This window comes from Gopherus flavomarginatus, chromosome 7 (assembly GCF_025201925.1).
Source record: "Gopherus flavomarginatus isolate rGopFla2 chromosome 7, rGopFla2.mat.asm, whole genome shotgun sequence".
NCBI classification, from domain to species: Eukaryota; Metazoa; Chordata; order Testudines; family Testudinidae; genus Gopherus; species Gopherus flavomarginatus.
Window position 1 is genome coordinate 111,042,753 of NC_066623.1, and position 17,555 is coordinate 111,060,307.

Sequence of the window (17,555 nt, forward strand, 5' to 3'; positions counted from 1 at the left end):
GGTTGAACTATCGAGTTGTGTGCATTGTTTACTTACGTACATAGTTTGTTACTGTTATCTCCCCCCACACACACACAACTGCTTCTCTGCTGTTGGGCCAGTGCTGGCTCCCTTGATTCATACTGTGCACGTGTAGTGCTCCCTACTGCTGGTGGAAGGAGGTTCAGATATCTCCTGAGAACTGTCTGACTCTCTCCCTAACCCTGGACCCTATGCAGCATGACATGTGCTTGGATGATTGGCAGCAGGAATCAAACCCAGGACTTAAAACTCAGCCTCTGAGCTACAAGACCTTAAGCTCTTTTAGCTCAAGGCTGTAGCAGGTTCCAGTTTCTGCAGTCCACCCCTAGAGGGGGACAGAAAGCCACACAGTAAGTGTGTGTTACCCATCATTGTAAGTCTTTCTTTTAACCAAGTAACAGTAAGTAATTGTTCAAGGGACTTTAAAAAGCAGCAAATGTAAAGCAAGAGGGGAAGCATTTCTTTATGCTGTGTGTGGTTACCTCAGTAGGATGTCAGTATCGCAATCACTGGGGCAGCATTTAAATAAATAAGGGCTTGATAATGTCAACCGATAATAGTATTTGCCACTGTTCATGCTAAGAGAATAAGGTAATCAGTGTTTACGGTTTCAGGAAAAGAGATGTATAATCACTTGCAGAGGGTCAACGAGGAGTTTTCCCTGCAGGGACAGAGTTGCTTTACGGATGCGTGAGCGCACCGGCAGGAGGTGGGAAGCCATGTGGCAAATGAGAGTTGACTTCCTTCTGAAGCATCACTGGCTGCAGTTCGTTGACATTTTTCACGGAAAACGGTTTTTTCCCCACTGCGAAGTGCGCGTTCTGTCAAATTGACTTGTTTGCAGAAAAACGCTGATTATTTTTTTCTAGATTTTTTTTTTTTTTTTATTTTCCAGTTGAGAGAAACAAAATGAAAAATGTTGCTTCGAAGTGACATGTCAAAAGGACACGTTTGGTTTCACCACTTTGGCTTGTTTAGCTTTGACCAGACATGCTGACATTTCAGTTTTTCATTCCGATCCAGAAAGTAATTTTGAAATGTCAGCATTCCCCACACAAAAGGAAAGGTCTGTTTGTTGACCCACTTGGCTTGTGAATGCAGTGCTTATGGCCAGCTCTCTTGCTTTCTGTTACAAGGTGCAGTTCTACTCTTGCTGCATGGGATGGTCTGTCAAGAGATTGTCGCTTTCCTCCAGTGGAAGCAACAAAGTTTCACTTTGCCCTTCTCCCTGGCACCTTCCTGGTGAGTTTCTCAAGGTGTTTTACAAACACAGTGGACTGAACCTCACAACACCCAGTGTGGTAGGACAATGCTACTGTCCCCATTGGATGTATGGGGAAACTGAGAGACTAGGGTGACCAAAGGCCCCGAATATTGGGACAGTCCCGATTTTTGGGTCTTTTCCTTATATAGGCTCCTATAACCCACCCCCTCATCCCCCCCGCCACACACACACAGTCCCAATTTTTCACACATGCTGTCTGGTCACCCTATGAGGGACAGACCGCGTGACTTGTGCAAGAGCTTGCTTTTTCCTGTTAAGACGGTTGAGAATAAAACCACCTCTCCTTAGTCCCGTGCTTTAGCTGCTAGATTATCCTTCCCCTTCCTAAAATAAAATCAGGTGTCGAGCTCAATCCAGCTTTGAGCAGCAGAGAGGTTTATTATTTGTTAGAAATGTGAATGCAGAGGAGGATGAGTCATTGCTCTGTTGTAATGAGGTCAGAATCTGAAGGGATCCAGTACAGAAGAGGGGGGCTTTGGAAGCATTTTTAATATTGAAACATCTGTGTTCCTGAAACACTCTGGATGGGAAAACCTGTCACCGACAGACAAAGGCATCAGGGAAAGGAATTTGCACTGCCAAGGATCCTGCGGAGGGGTCTGTTTCAGAAGGTACGTGGGTATTGAGACGATTTCGAAGGTGCTTCCAGAGGGGTTTGTCTTTTTATTTTCTCCATTTGGAAGCCTGTCTCGTTCCCTGTTTCTATACACATCATCTGTCTGCCCATCACTTCATTGTGGGACCATTTCCCCTCTCCCCCTTTCCAGGGCCTGACCCTACATAAATGCACCACCTGCTCTAGAACTGGGACCTGATGATTCAGGGCCTCTCCCCAGTAAGCTGAGGAGAAGTGGAGCTGGGCAGTTCTTTCCCCACCATGCAATAGGAGCAGTGTTACATAGGGGGTAGAGTGGTTAGAGCATCACGACTCCTGGGTTCTGTTCCCAGCTCTGCCACAAACTTGCTGGGAATTTGGGCATGCTTTTGGGCATGAGTGCTTTTGTAACTGTGACCCTGTGTGCCTGAACTTACCCATCTCTCAAATGGGTGTGGCACCGTGCAGACCTGTCATGAGATTTAACTGTGACTCCCAGAGCACAGCTCTTGCTGTGTATGTGTCTCAAGAGCTCCAAGAGAGCGGGGTCTCTACTGACAGCTGTTTCCTTCCCACCCCTCAGCCTGTGGGCTGACGCTGTGGGCTGAGATGCTGTACAATCAAACTAAAGCCCTTTGCTGGTTACACGCCACCCAGTTGTGCAATATTAATAGGCCTCTTTGGGAGGTCAGCATCTGACACATCATGACCATGCCTCCGGCTGATTCTAAATAGAAAATCAGTAGCTCTTAGTCCTTTGAAAGTGTGGCCTGGTCCTACTGTGCTCACTCCACTGATTCGGGTTGCGTGGTGAGCAGTGGTAGAAATTGGCATCAGAGCTTTGTGGAGATGAAAGGCCCAATAGAAACTCCAGGCCTGATTCTTCCTGCCACTTACTCAGGCACAGAGCTTGAGATTGATGGAGTAAATGGTGGCGTTTAATGCCATCTCTGTACCCTGCCTTTGTGCTGTGGGGTTCTCAGCTGTGGGTCTAGTAAGGAGCGGGGGTAACTTTGCAGCCTGCTTATGAATCACATAGAGGATTTCTATTTAAAGTCTGTAAACATCAAGTCTCATCCACTTTAAAGGACTCTATTTGCTACCTTAGTATATGATTTAAAGCCACAAACATGATACCAGGTTGAAATTAGACAGAAGTTTCTAACCATCAGAGGAGCGAAGTTCTGGAACAGCCTCCCAAAGGGAGCAGTGGGGGCAAAAAACCGAACTGCCTTCAAGAATGAGCTGGCTAAGTGTATGTAGGGGATGCCGGGATGAGGTTGCCTACAAAAGCATGTCACCGATCTGTGACACCTCGTGGCAAATAACACCAGCGGCCGATGATGGGACACTACATGGGGAGTGCTCAGTGTTACTACAAAGAATTCTTTCCCAAGTGTCTGGCTGCTGGGTCTTGCCCACATGCTCAGGAACTAACTGATCTCCATATTTGGGGTTGGGAAGGAATTTTCAGCCAGGTCAGATTGGCAGAGACCCGGGGGGAGGGGGAGTTTCCACCTTTCTCCGAAGCATGGGGCATGGGTCACTTGCAGTTTTGAACTAGTGTAAATGGTGGATTGTCTGTAACCTGAAGTCTTTGAATCTTGATTGGAGGAGTTCAGTAACTCAGCCAGAGGTTAGGGGTCTATTACAGGAATGGGTGAGTGAGGGTCTGTCCTGTGATGTGCAGGATGTCAGACGTGATGATCATAGTAGTCCCAAGCCTGAGTTATTTCTTCCAGAAGTCATCCCAGCTGGATTTGGAGACATGGAGAACCCACCACTTCCCTTGGGAGTTTGTTTCAATGCCTAATCACTGTTGCTGTTAAAAAATCTGTGTTACTTCTAATGTGAATTTGTCTGGCTTTAACTTCAAGCCAATGGCTCTTGTTCTGTCTTGCTCTGTTAAATGAAATAGCCCTTTAGTAGCTGGTATACTCTGCAGTATTTTCTCACTGTGCAAGTACTTAAACACCATAATCAATCACCTCTTGATCATGTTTTTAATAAGCTAAATCAAGACCGGATGCCTTTCTAAAGGATCTACTCTAGTTCAGCCTCGAATTATTGGACTCAATGCAGGAATCATGGGGCAAAATTCTATGGTCTGTGTTATGCAGGAGATCATACTGGATCATCATAGCAGTGGCCTTAAAATATCTGAAACGCCTGCTGTGAACATTAGATGGCTTTTCTGTGTCAAATACACTGACCCTGGAGTTCTGGTGAGAGTGGTGTTTGCAGTCTTGGGGAACTGAAAAAAAAATTGCAACTCAAAATAAAAGTAGCACACCATAAAGTCACCAGAGGGCAGTATCACCAACTGTTTGGGAAGGACCACAGGACCCAGATTTAGAAGGGGCTGATTCTCCTTTTCAGGCACTGAATGTTTCTTATTAAATGAATTTCACAATCAGAATCTTCATGGTCCACTCGCCACAGATCAGATATGCTAGTGTGGAGCCTGCTGGTATGTATGATAGGTAAATAAATGGATATGGTTTAAATCACTGAATGTACAAAGGTCAAAGGAAAGATCAGTTAAGTTAGGCCAAAACATAAAGAGAAATCTACAGCTAAATGGATTTTAGACTGATCAGGAAAATGTTTCTGGTGGTGGACCAAGATGCCCCAATAATCCAAGGAAAGCAGTGACTTCGCATGGATCGTATAAAATGAGACATTAGCAACCCCTGCAAATTCTAATCCATGGAACAGTTCTGTATTGTCTCCTCCTAAGGCTGAGTGGCTTAGGGTACCTCATCACCAGAATAATGCCGACAAACTGGAGGGAAATGATGCGGAGAAGAGCAAGAAAAAAGATTAGGGTACTGCAGGGGCGAATGTGTGTGTGCGCAAAATTAACTTACACGAACAAAGAAGAGTAAAATATAGCTTGGGTAAGAGATGTCCTTCAGTGAGGAAAGACAATAACCTATGAATATTTGAAATGTGTAACAGCGAGTAGGAATTATTTTTAAAACCACCAAGGACTGGGGAATACAACTAGGAGCAGGGTAAGGTTCATGCAATGAAAACTGAAGATGAAGATCAAGATGAACAGATCTCTCCCCAGCGAAACTTCCTGAGAGTATCAGCTGCCAATGGAAGCAGCAGAACCCCTCAGATGTGTGATACATTTAAAACCAGACTAGACAAAATACTAGCACAGTGAATGTCTAAGGAACAGTCCTGTCCTGACAGGGAGAAGGTCGTCTCCATCTCCAGTGCCTCTGTCTGACGAAAGCCATGCAGATGGTTGTAACAATGCCCTGACTGTCTTCATTCCAATATTCCTGTTGAGCTCAAATCTTGGAATTCCCTGGACTCCTTCAGGTGCTGAGTACAGGAGAAAGCCCTAAAGTTTTATCATTCCAGAGGTCATCCCAAAGGCGATCTGTTGATTTTTTTGGTTGCATTTCAGCCACTCGGATGTCTTTAAAGACATATTTGGGGATGAAGTTAGGATGACCAGATGTCCCGATTTTATAGGGACAGTCCTGATTTTGGGGTCTTTTTCTTATATAGGCTCCTATTACCTCCCACCCCCTGCCCTGATTTTTCACATTTGCTGTCTGGTCACCCTAGATGAGGTCAGCAGTCCTACTTCTCTAAGTTTAGCCAGGAGATTTGCTGCTGAAGATCAAACGTGCTGTGGGCTCCAGCAATGCCTGTTACTGCTGCCAAAAGGGTCGAGACCTAATATGGCTCTTGGGCCCAGATCTTTTAAGGTATTTAGGCTCAGTGAAAGTTTGGAGCCTAAATAGCATTCAGGATCTGGCCTTTGGAGCCCCACCTTCTATGATAATATCCCAGTTCACACCCTACCAGGAGAGTCTTCAACACAAGTGCAATGACCCTGGTAGGGAAAAGCAGATGGGAAGAGGGAAAGGGAGGCAGCCAAGTCTTCTACAAGTGAGCTGTGTCTACTGTACACAGCTGCCGGCAGACCACCTGCTCAGGACTCTCTAGGTCCTTGCACAGATGAGGGACAAATGGGAAAACCAAGTTTGTTTCATAACCAGAAGCGTGGCGTGAAGGAGCACAGTGAATTATGGCTGTGCTGTTGTTGGGAATGAAGTTAAGGGGGATGGTTTTAATTTGCTGGAGTTCCTTGTACTGTTGTGGTATAACAAAATGGGACTTTGGAGGGGGGGGGGAGAAAGGGGGAACTGGCCTTCTTAAAACACAGGAGAAATAGTGCAGCTAATTCTGTATAAGCCAGCAGTGATGGGCTGCAGTAAAGGGAAATGAGATGATCAGTCCGGGACTGACTAACAGATGTTCAGGAATCAAAAGATACACGCAGCTCTCGCATCCACACAACCTGCAATCACTGTGTTGTGGGGTTGAGTTCAAGGCTCCTAAGACTGGATCAAGTCACCCCTTAACCTTCTCTTTGTTAAACTAACTAGATGGAGCTCTTTGAGTCTATCACTATAAGGCAGATTTTCTAAAGCTTTGATCGTTCTTGTGGCTCTTCTCTGAATCTGTCCGATTTATCAACATTCTTTTTGAATTGTGCATCCATGCTGAATCATCAAGATTTGACCTTCCCCGGGGCTCACCAAATGATTTTTATTTCTCCTTGTGTAAAGACCTGGCTCTCTGCATATTTCCCAAACCCAACATGGCTTTTTTCTCTGGTGGAATGGCCTTGTGTAGAGAGGGGAGGGAATCGGCTCAGGAATTGGCTCATTGTGTTAAAAGAGAAATGTCATTTATCCAAGAGAGTGGATGGCTTGATTCATCAGCTGTTGCTGGAAGCGTTTCCAAGGTTATAGCCTGTGATGTGTGTTCTGAGGTCTGCATGGGACTTTCCCAATGCCAGGGCTGGAGCAAACAGCAGGACTGGAAAGGGAGTTCTAAACAGCAGGACAGCAAGCTGCTGTTGTGGAATTTGATGTGACTGTAAGCCATGAGGGATGTGTTTGGGGACAGGCGTCACTGGCACAGAACTGCTGATTGGGTACCATCTGTGCCAAAATGCTAAGGGCCGTGTGCCTGCTCCACTATGGGTTTCCTGTGTGTCTTTGGTAGTTTAAACTCTGCAGCAGACCCAGGCCAGTCTGCCTCTGTCTCTCTGCTCTCATGGAATTTGCAAGCTCCTCTGAGCTCCGTGGAGGCCCTTGCAGACAGTGTCTATCGCTTGGGGGCCCAGAGCACGTTGAGCAGAGACGTTTCAAAGAGGCCGGTTAGAACTTTCGGGAACTTATCATGCATCGCTTGGCAAGTTGGGCCTATGGGATATTCTAGACGCCCAGAATCTTGGTGAGTTTTATTCTTGTGCAGAGATGTTTCCACTGGCCCTCGGAGTTCCTGATTTTCTATAGCAAATACATTTTCAGGGGTTCACTCACCGCAGGAGTGCCGGCTTGTGGCCAGGCATGGCATAGCAGTTTTCTCCCCATATAGTGCGTGCTGCTGACGGTCGTTCCATCGCTGCAGTGGGCTCCCTTCCCATAACTCAGCCCTCAGGCCATGTCACGGTTTACTCCTCCCTTTCTGGGATAACAGAACGTCCAAAACAACTCCAGGCTCATGCAGCTTTGCCAGTGGCTGGTGGGAGAACCCAGATTTCCGACTACACCGGGTTCCTGCCCAGGGACCGTGCAACACGCAGCTGATGTCTGTGCAGTTCCATTCCTTGCAGCTGTCTGCCTGGGCTCCTTTCTGCCACCTTCTTCCCTGCAATTTCTCTAGGTAGACCTTCCTTCTAGGCTGGATCCTTCTTCTCCCTGCTGGGCTTCATCTTCCCCACCTCTCTGTTCCCAGAGAGTGACTCCAGATTTCCTCCCTGATGCCCCCTTCTGCTACAACCTTCGTCTTGTTATACTAACCAGCCTGCTCCTGCCCAGCTGGGACTCATGATCAGTTAAGCCTGGATTTCCCTCAGGTGCAGCCAGGTACCATCAGTGGCTGTTCAGGCCCATGTTAACCCCTTCCGGGCCTGGGTGGGGTACACACCCATCACAATGTGACTCGCTAGTTCTGCACCTGAGTCCGTCTTGCAGTTTAGCCAGTGTTCCCAATGAGCAGTTCCTAAACTATCAGTACTCCCTTAGCCTCACCGGGGGAGGCCACTGTCCTCGGAGCCATCGCGCCTGGGTTCTATCTCTCGTGCACATGTTAGCTGGGGCCCTGACCCCAGCACGTGCTAAGTCAATTTCCATTGACCTCTTCTGCTTTGTGGTTAAGGCGCTGGATTGGGACGCGGCAGACCTGTCTTCAGCATCTTCCTGGGAAACCTTGGACAAGACACTTACCCTCTCCCTTCCCCATCTGTGAAATGGGGCTAATAGTATTCTCTCTCCCGATGCTCAGAGAGACATGGGCCATGGAAGTACCTGACCCACTCAGCATCTAGCAGGACTGGACCCTCAGAATGCATGTGGCCACGGACCGCTACCATCTCCTACTTTCTAAGGCTTCATGAATTAATGCCATTAGTGAGCAAAAGGGAGATGCCAGCAGCTGTCTGTAGTGATCCCACCCTCCAGGCATTTGCTTTGAAGTTTCTCGGCTTACCTCAAGCAGATGAACTCTGTGCTCATGCAGAGACGAAATAAAATCTCTCCTCACTTGGATCTGAACTCTGGACAGACGAATGGTCTTTTCGACAGCGAGGGGTGGGGTGAACTGATAACAAATGTCTGCAATCAATCCCATTTAAACTGGATCAAAGCTTGACCTTTGTCTCCTGGCATTTTGGGTGTCCGCTGCTGGCGGCTGGTATTTCAAACCACTGTCATTTAGTGATCCATTCGAGTTCCCCAAATCAAAGATTTTTTGGAGGTTCTATTTTATCACCTTTATTTTTCTATGGCGCATGGGTTAGATCCCACCGTCCGCATCAAGTGAACACGGCAGCCATCCGGTGTCCTTGTTCTCCGCAGAGAGCAAAGAGAAGTGCTAGCAAGTTACCGTCTCCACTTCTTCTGTGAATACAATTTTATTTTGGGTCAAAGGCCTGATCTGAGAACATGCAGTTCAATGAGTTGTAGTCGCTTGGCACCCCTGAAACTTAGGCCACAAAAGCCTTGGGACTTAGTATCCCATGTAATTTAGGGTGAAAACGAGGTCTCCGTGTTGCTTCGAAGCACGTTCATGCCACGTCAGGATGTTGCTCCACTGTGACATCACATGGACAAACATGTTGAGGGGCTAGGAAGGTATTTTAGGTCCCGAAATCATAGCTTTGTAGAATGTATTATCCACCCAATACAACTGGGATGGTCTTGGAAAGTCAGGACAAATGGCTGGATCTCAGCTGTAAGGGGTCAAGTGCAGATCTGAGTTCAGTAGACCGGGAGAGAGACATAAAGGGAGAGACATGTATAACTCACTGCTCAGATGTTCTACATGGATGTGAAGCTGTTATAAGCTTTGGTTCTCTAGAATGAGCTCTAGGGACTCGTGCTTTTAGCTCGAAAGGTTGCCAGTTCAATCCCCAGCGTTGGCTAAGATGATGGCCACCACCAGGGCCGGCTCAAGGCCCCAGCAAGCCAAGCGCGTTCTTGGGGCGGCATGCTGTGGAGGGCGCTCTGCCGGTCACCGGGAGGGTGGCAGGCGGCTCTGGTGGACCTCCCGCAGGCGTGCCTGCGGAGGGTCCGCTGGTCCTGCGGCTCCGGTGGAGCATCCGCAGGCACACCTGCGGGAGGTCCACCGGAGCTGCGGGACCGGCGAGAGGCAGAGCATCCCCCGCAGCGTGCCACCGTGCCTGGGGTGGCGAAATGGCTAGAGTCGGCCCTGGCCACCACACATGCATCGATTTGTTCTGTATCTTCTTCCCAAGGGCCAGACACTCCAGGCTTTCGTTAACCAGGAGTTGTGGGGAGGAGCTACACCAATAAGACACTAGGGGGACTTCTTCAGTCCTCTGTGGTTGTGCAGTAAAAGCTTCTTGTGATGTAAGCTTGCGTGGCAAGGTGCTTTTGTGCAACAGCTTCAGAAGTTGCTAGGTAACCGTGCATTAGCCTCCAGCCAGCAATTAACCTGTTCCGATGGCATTCTAACTTGTGTCTCCACTGAGTGAGGGGTGGGGTCTCTCTCTAGCTACTTGGGTGGCTTAATTCCCTCCAGATCAATCAAATCTCTTCCAAAAACCCAACAGCTTTTTAAAACCAACTCCCGGGATTTTAAAGATGGTATGCCAAGATGGGGGAAATGGGCTGGAGCCTCGTTTGTTTCAGAAAAGCTTAAAAGTGTGTGTTGGTGGTCAGGGGTTGATTTGTCTTTAAAAAGGTTTTTTTCCTTAGACTTACAAGATCAGGAATATAAAGGGTTGTGGGTTTGTTTTCCTGGAGCTCTCCTTGGAAGGCCCAAGACTGTAAAGTGGGAGTTTTCTCAGCTGTGGACTGAAGGGAGCTGGTTTTGATTTTCTTTTTTTTTTAGCAATGAGTTCACTAATCTCAACTGTTTGTCAGGTATTTGAATAAAATAGCATCCCAGCACGTGATATTGGTTTGAGGTACTCTGTGAAGTGCTAGTGTTTCTTTAAGAAATGTTATCTTTAGTCAGGTAGTGGTGAGCCAGAGAATTATGGGAGTTTGTAGCTGAGGCCCGGGCACTGACTGTGCATGCCTATGGCACTGCGGTAGGGTGGAGGTGCAGTATATTTTGTTCTCTGTGTTTAGGTGATGTTAATGGCTCCCCATCCAAACCATGTGGCGAATCGCCTGGCTATTGCAGTCATGGACAGACTACAGCAATGCCATTATACTCTGTCAGTCATCAAGGTGGTGGTTTCTGTCGGAGCTGTCAAATCTGTCCTGGTAACAGCCATTGCGTGAGACACCCAGTCACCCTCTTAGCAAGCAGTCCTTTCTAAACTGCCCTGCTCACACCACGCTCAGAAGAGATTGGCACTAGCAATCCCAGAAAGGACAGAGTCTGTGCGCTGAGCTGGAAGTGGACACTGAGCGGGTGGGAGGGTTTCTGTTGATCGTGTGTGTGTTTTCACACACCTTAGGTGTTTTATGAGGTCCAGCCACAAAGTTACACAGCGGGTTAGCATCAGGGACAAGGCCTAAAAGGAGCCAGGTTGCTGAGGAAGGTGGAGAAAAGCAAATGTAACACTAATCTTCAAAGAATGGGCTGGTGAGCGATCCTGGCGATTACTGTCTCATAGGTTTAGCTCCTCTCCTGGCGGGGACTGAGAGATCCTTTTTTGCATGGCTAACTTCCTTTTTGACTCTTTACAAGCATTTGCCTTTATCCCTAAAGTGGGATAATAACAGAGATGGAGAAGACCTGTTTATGTCAATGGGTGCATTTCCCTGCAAGGGAGGGGCATGGCCTCCAACTGGAGGATGTGTTACTGCACCTGATATCAGGCCTGAAAGTGCTGTACTGCCCCAGCCCCCACTCGGCCCTCCCCCTGCTCCCAACCTCCAGCCATGGTACTGTCCTGCCAGTGGGATTCACTCTGCCATCTCATCCAGTAATGCCCTTTACAGAGACTAGCAGCTGCTATGTTCCCAGGACTGCCATGCACTGGGGCTGAGCCATGAACCTTGGAACACTTTCATTAGCGAGTTGCAGTGATATTACGTGGGTAATTGCACGTAGTTACGTGGAGCAGCCACGGGGTGGCAGCATAACTGTGAAAGCCCTGCACTCTCTGGCTACTAACAGGCTGCAGTGGACTATTGTATTTCATGACAGCCCAGGGGCTTGTGCACTGCATGGGGGTGGATCACTCGGTGGGGTTTTCCCGTGACTAACTTTAGCTTTATGCTGATGAATGCCACATGTATCGGTTTCATTATTTCATCTCAATCTTAGTCATATTTTGGACTCCCTCCTGAGAGCCAGACACAAACTACCCCTTGGGGATCACAGTTGTATTTCTATAAAGTGAGGAAAAATTGTGGTGACATTAAAGCACAGATCTGGGAATCAGATAGTCAGTCTGTCTGTCACTTAAACCCTCAGAACCTCAGTTTCCCCATCTGTAATATGGGTGTAATAATGTTTCCCTCTTGGCTGTGGTTGTGTGAGGAAGTGATGGGGAAGCACTCGCATGCTACAATGAGGAGGCTAGATAGACTCTGCTGTCCCCTGCTTTGTAGGTGAATGGCTCTTAGAATCCAGGCCAACCTGTCAGATTCCACCCACGGTCTCCTTTAAATTTGTCCTTGTCCGGGGAGGCCCGGGGAGCTGTCGTCTCCAGCCACAAACAGCATCCAGGCAACCTGTTGCAGCGATTCTCAGCAGCTTTCATGCGCTCATCCCTCGTAGCTCAGTATAAAACGAGCACACTTGGCTCGCACTGAATAGCTTTCCAGCATCACTCTTGTCACTGCAGGTTGGCTGGCATGGGAACAAAGGCAGGACCTGGGCAGTTTGCCAGAACGTTTTCCTGTCTCGGAGTGCTCCGTGGGTGTGCTGTACTCATCTGCGCCACCTGCCCTGCCCCGATCCCCAGAGCGGGTTACATCAATGGCAAATCCACCCTTGCCTCCCAGTTTCTCAGCGTCTTTCCCAACCCACGCACAGAGGACAGATAGGTTTTTTTCAAAGAGCATCTCAAGGCTCCAGTTAACCCTCGCGAGGCAGTTCTTCTGCGCTGTTCCCTGGCATGTTTCTGGGCCCTCCCTCCGGCCAGGGAGCCTGACTGCAGGGCCTTGTCCTGCTAACACAGTGATAATGGGCAGCCTCTCGGTACTTCCTTCCTATTGGGAGTTCCCCATGAATTTGGCCACCAGGAACTCAGGGCCTTTCCATTTCCTCTCATATATTCCACCTGCCCCCTCCCCTCCCCAGGCCCCTTATGAGTGCCCCATCCCCTCCTACCTCTCCAGTCACATAGACAACCCCCATTCCCAGAGCATTGCCCTCCAGTGATACGCCCCCCCCAAACTGTGCCAGCCCCAAACTGCCAGCCGCCTCCCCCATCCTACTGACATAAACCCCAGCTTCACCCCACTCCCCTCTTCCCTGCGGCTTGAGACACTGAAGAACAGGGCCCTGGTTTGTGTTGTCAGAAATCGGACACAGCCTTCAACTGGTTAATTTCTGTCTTCCAACGTAGGTCCCAGGTCAGGTCCTGTGTTGGCTCTCCCTGCAGTAGGCTCAAGAGAGGGTGCTGAGACTGTCTGGAAGCCATTTCCTCGGTGACCTGCGCTGGCCGGCGCATGGCGCAGTGATTGCTGGGATTCTGTAACACTGAGCGTGCCTGAGTCTGCCCGCCAGGAGGCAAACTCAACCCACTGCAGCAATCTGACGCACCACCCGCTTGAATCCCTCGTCTTTCTCGGACGTGGATCTTTGGGCAGCTCCATGTGGGCACCTCCGTTGAGGGAAGAAATCTCCTGGGGTCCATGGCTCTCTCCACTGCTGCCAGCACCCCCTCTGCAATGCTAACCGCCCAGTACCTCTTAACGCATGCTGCACGCGCTTCCTCCGAGCAGCTTGTGGTGAGTGCTGCAGCCAAATTCCCAAGCAGAGCGCTGCTGGTGGCGTAAACGGCAGGACATTGACTCTGTCCTCTCTCCTCTCCTGGAGCTCGTCTGAGGCTTCCAGCTCGGCTCACGTATATCCTCTTCCCCCCGGTTGATTGATATATCACGTATATCCTCTTCCCCCTCCTCCCCCCGGTTGATTGAACCAAGAGATGCCCTTGATTTCGAGTCTAGGGGCCTGCCCTAGGAGTCTTCATTGGTCTCATCCACGCTGCAGGCGTGACGGGTTCGTGGTGACTCGCGTCTGACCCACTTACAATGGATACAGTTACGTTGTGTCTGTCCAGCACCTCTTCCACGCAGGCCGGTCTCGGCCATGTTTGTTTGCCCGCCCCTGGACATTCTGGGTATTCTCAATGGGAGAGAGAGTGGCCGCCACCGCACGTGGTTCAGTGCATTCTGGGATGGCTGACTGCACAGAGAGCTGGGAAGGAGGAAGATTGGCCAAATCAGTGCAAAAACCTTAGGCAGAGGCGCCGACTCCATAGGTTCTCCGGGGCTCAAGCACCCGTGGGAAAAAAATCGGGGGTGTTCAGCACCCACGGACCCCAAAGCCCCATCTCCACTTGGCCTCTTCCCCCGTGGCCCCGCCTGTGCTGTGCCTCTTCCCGCCCTGCTCTGCCTCGTCCCCTAAGGCCCCCATGGCTCCCGTCACTCGCCCTTAAGGCAGGAGGGGGCAGAAGTAAGGCAGGAGGGGGCAGAAGGGAGCGAGCAGCAGGCAGGAGGGGACTGAGCGGGGCTGGGACCTCGGGGGAAGAGGCGGAGCAGGGGTGGAGCACCCCCCATCAAAAACAAGTCAGCGCCCGTATGGTTAGGGGTCCACACCGTGCAATGTTGCAACCTGGGAACGGGGACACCAGAGTACTAGTGAAACATGGTTAGTTGCCATGGCAACTGAGTGCTAACTATGTTGCACTGATTTTTTTGAGTTGTGTTTTTTTTTTAAAGAAGTTTAGAACCAAGCAACTCCTGAAGCTGTGGTGTGGACAGGGCCTTGGGGGTCCCAGAGGCTGATGGGAGCTGCTGAAGGAAAAACTGGAAGACAGACACATCGCTGCCTCCTAGGGGTGGCTGCTTCTTGTCATCTAGCGAGTTTTTGCAGCTCAGGACTAGGCTCCTCAGATATGCAGAAATTTTGAAGGTGTGGAAAAAAAAGCACGTTCCCCTCCCCCTCTTTTTTTCCAGCAAAAAACAGAAATTTGGGGAAAAACTCAAATGTCTGCAGTAGTTGTATATTTATCAAAGCTAAACATTATTTATTTCTTTAAGAATCTGAATTGTCTGATGGATAATTTTGTTAGCACATAAAAAAATACCGTTTGGTCTATTTATGAAATATATACGTAGAAATTCTTTAGTTTTGATTTGAATAATGAGAAATATACCTAGCATTAGGGCTGGCGCTGCAGCTGCTCACTAAGGTACTTAGGAGTATATTTTTGCCCGTTGGCAAATAGGATAAAAATATAACATGTCGCAAATAGAAAACATCAATATTGTTGTAAACAGAAGAGAAGGTTATATCATTTCAGGTCAGAAATAATATGTAAATAGACCTGGCCTGATATTATCATGCAGAAACTCATGTTTCCAAAGAAAAAGCTTGGAAAACGAATGTCCCTGTAATGTAGTTAACAGAGCACAATATCAAGGACCAACTGTAAATTTAAGTATATAGCCAAATTTTATAGTAAAACCACCACCAAACTCTTCGTGCATTATCCTCAGATATACATCTACACATAGTAAGTGCCATAACTGTAGACAAAACTAGCCATCCTATGAACCGTATAATATAACTTAAACAGCCTACCTTAATTTTCCTTCTTTCTTTCCTCGATCAGTGTTCATTCCTAGAGAAAAATACTTAATAGACTAACAAGGCTGCTACTCTGAACCCTGTCATTAATAGAATAGTTTCTTTTCAATTTCCCTCCAATTTTTCCAGACCAGGCCTTGGAAAAAAACAGATTTCCCCTTCCCTCCTCCCCCCAGACCTTGAGAGGGCCAGCTGCGCCTCTGACCCCTCCCTGGCTCTCTGAGTGCACTCCCTCCAGGTGCTAGGCCCTTAGCTTTCACAATTCATCACTCTCAGATAAGATGCTGGCTACAGCACTCTGTGTACCAACCCTCTTTGCCTAACAGTCCCGCCTGAATTCAGCCCCTGAGGTTTGTCCCTTTGGAAGCTGTTACCGGGAAGTGAGTACAGTGATCTAAACCAGCCTTCTTAAAGTATTGTTTAATCTTAACAGCAGAAACAAAGCATGACAAGAGAAAAATATTTTTAAACAGTAATCCCTAACCTTTATATGGCGCCTTTCAGCAGCAGAGCTCAAAGTGCTTTACAAAGGAGGGCAGTATCATTTTACAGGTGGGGAAAATGAGGCACAGAGTGTGGGAGGGGAGTGACTTGCCCAAGATTACCCAGCAGGCCTGTCACCTAGCCAAGCATAGGACCCAGAGTGCCTGAGTCCTAGGTTAGCCTCTGTCCCTCTCTTAAAACAGTCTATAATGCATACCTGTCTTACCTCTGGGGCGCAGACTGCTCCCCAACAATCTCTGCCTCGATTCCCCCCTTAACCATCTGCCCTCCTCCAAAAAGTGTCTGTGTCTTTTAAACCTTTCTGAGGCTTTGAGCTCCATGTCCCCAGCTGGGCTGAGCCATTCCTGGAGGTAGGGTGACCAGACAGCAAGTGTGAAAAATCGGGACGGGGGATGGGGAGTAATAGGAGCCTATGTAAGAAAAAGACCCCAAAATCGGGACTGTCCCTGTAAAATCGGAACATCTGGTCACCCTACTGGAGGAACCTGTTTAACAAGCCTGGGGATCTAGGCAGCCCATCACAGCAAAGGGGTCTGACCTTGTCCAGCTAGTGTTTGCGGAGAGGGGCAATTCAGCTTTCACCTCTCCCGCCCCTAAATCCACAGAAAGGAGGAACCTCCCAGTTAGCGGTAGGCAGGTGGGAGGAGAAATCTGACAAGCAGGGGGGGGCAGATTCTGAGTCCAGCAAAACTGCTTTAGATCGGGAACAACACCTGTGATATCGGTGGAGCTCCGTGCCCTCCGGGTCTCAGATCAGAATCGACTCCCTGCGTGGTGGAAATGGGCCAAGCTCCTCTGAAAGAGGCTTTCCCATTATACAAATCCATGGAATGTCTTTAATGCCAGCCCAGCACCTGTGACTGAAGGGAGTTTGTTTCCTGTGATCCTTCTCCTTTTGGGTTAATCCGTCTCTCACAAGGACACAGCCCGAGAACAACACACAATTCCCACCCTGCTTGTGGGGGGGGGTAGTGACTGAGTGCTGCCTTATATCTCTCCTCCCCTTCAGAACCGGCTCAGCCGTGGAGCTCCACCTATTCCCCAGCCACCTGTTCAGTGGAGGGGAGTAGTGAGCATAGGCTCTCTCTTCCCCTCAGTGTTTCCAATCCTGTCTGGATATAAAGGGTGCCTGCGTGCAGACTCCTGAGCATGCACCAGCCCTTGATGACTAAGGTGGGTGGTTTTTAATCCTCCCTGGCTGTGGCAAGGGTGATGTGGTCTTCACAAACGTGCTTGAAGAGGAAACTGTTTGGGGTCCTTTCATCTGCTCCCACTGCCCCCTGGCTCAGGAAATCCAGGGATGTTACTGTCGATTATGATATCACTAGGAGCTTGCTCAGGGTGGTCTGATTGGGTTGGGTGAAGGCACTCGGCTTGAGGCTCTTTTGGACGAAGACCAGATCCTTCTATTCAAAAAGTAATAGCAAAAAATGTTTTAAGTACATTAGAAGCAGGATGCCTGCTAAACAACCCGTGAGGCCACTGGACGATCGAGATGCTAGAGGAGCACTCAAGGATGATAAGGCCATTGCAGGGAGACTAAATTAATTCTTTGCATTGGTCTTCACGGTTGAGGATATGAGGGAGATTCCCAAACCTGAGTCATTCTTTTTAAGTGACAAATCTGAGGAACTGCCCCAAATTGAGGTGTCATTAGAGGAGGTTTTGGAACAAATAGACAAACTAAACAGTAATAAGTCAGCAGGACCAGATGGTGTGCACCCAAAAATTCTGAAGTAACTCAAATGTGAAATTGCAGAACTACTAATTGTAGTCTGTAACCTATCATTTAAATCAGCTTCTGTACCAGCTGACTGGAGGATAGCTAATGTGATGCCAATATTTTAAAAAGGGCCCCAGAGGTGA

The 17,555-nt window shown here is 48.7% G+C and overlaps 1 protein-coding gene across 1 annotated transcript in view; it reads left to right on the top strand.

Moving 5' to 3' along the window:
• The first annotated feature begins 1,147 nt into the window (after nt 1–1,147).
• Nucleotides 1,148–17,555, top strand: part of MOB3C (MOB kinase activator 3C) — a 73,264-nt gene continuing 56,856 nt past the window's right edge. Inside the window, exon 1 of the mRNA XM_050961749.1 lies at nt 1,148–1,263. The gene's annotated coding sequence lies outside the window, so the exon portion shown is untranslated. The remainder of the gene's footprint in view (nt 1,264–17,555) is intronic.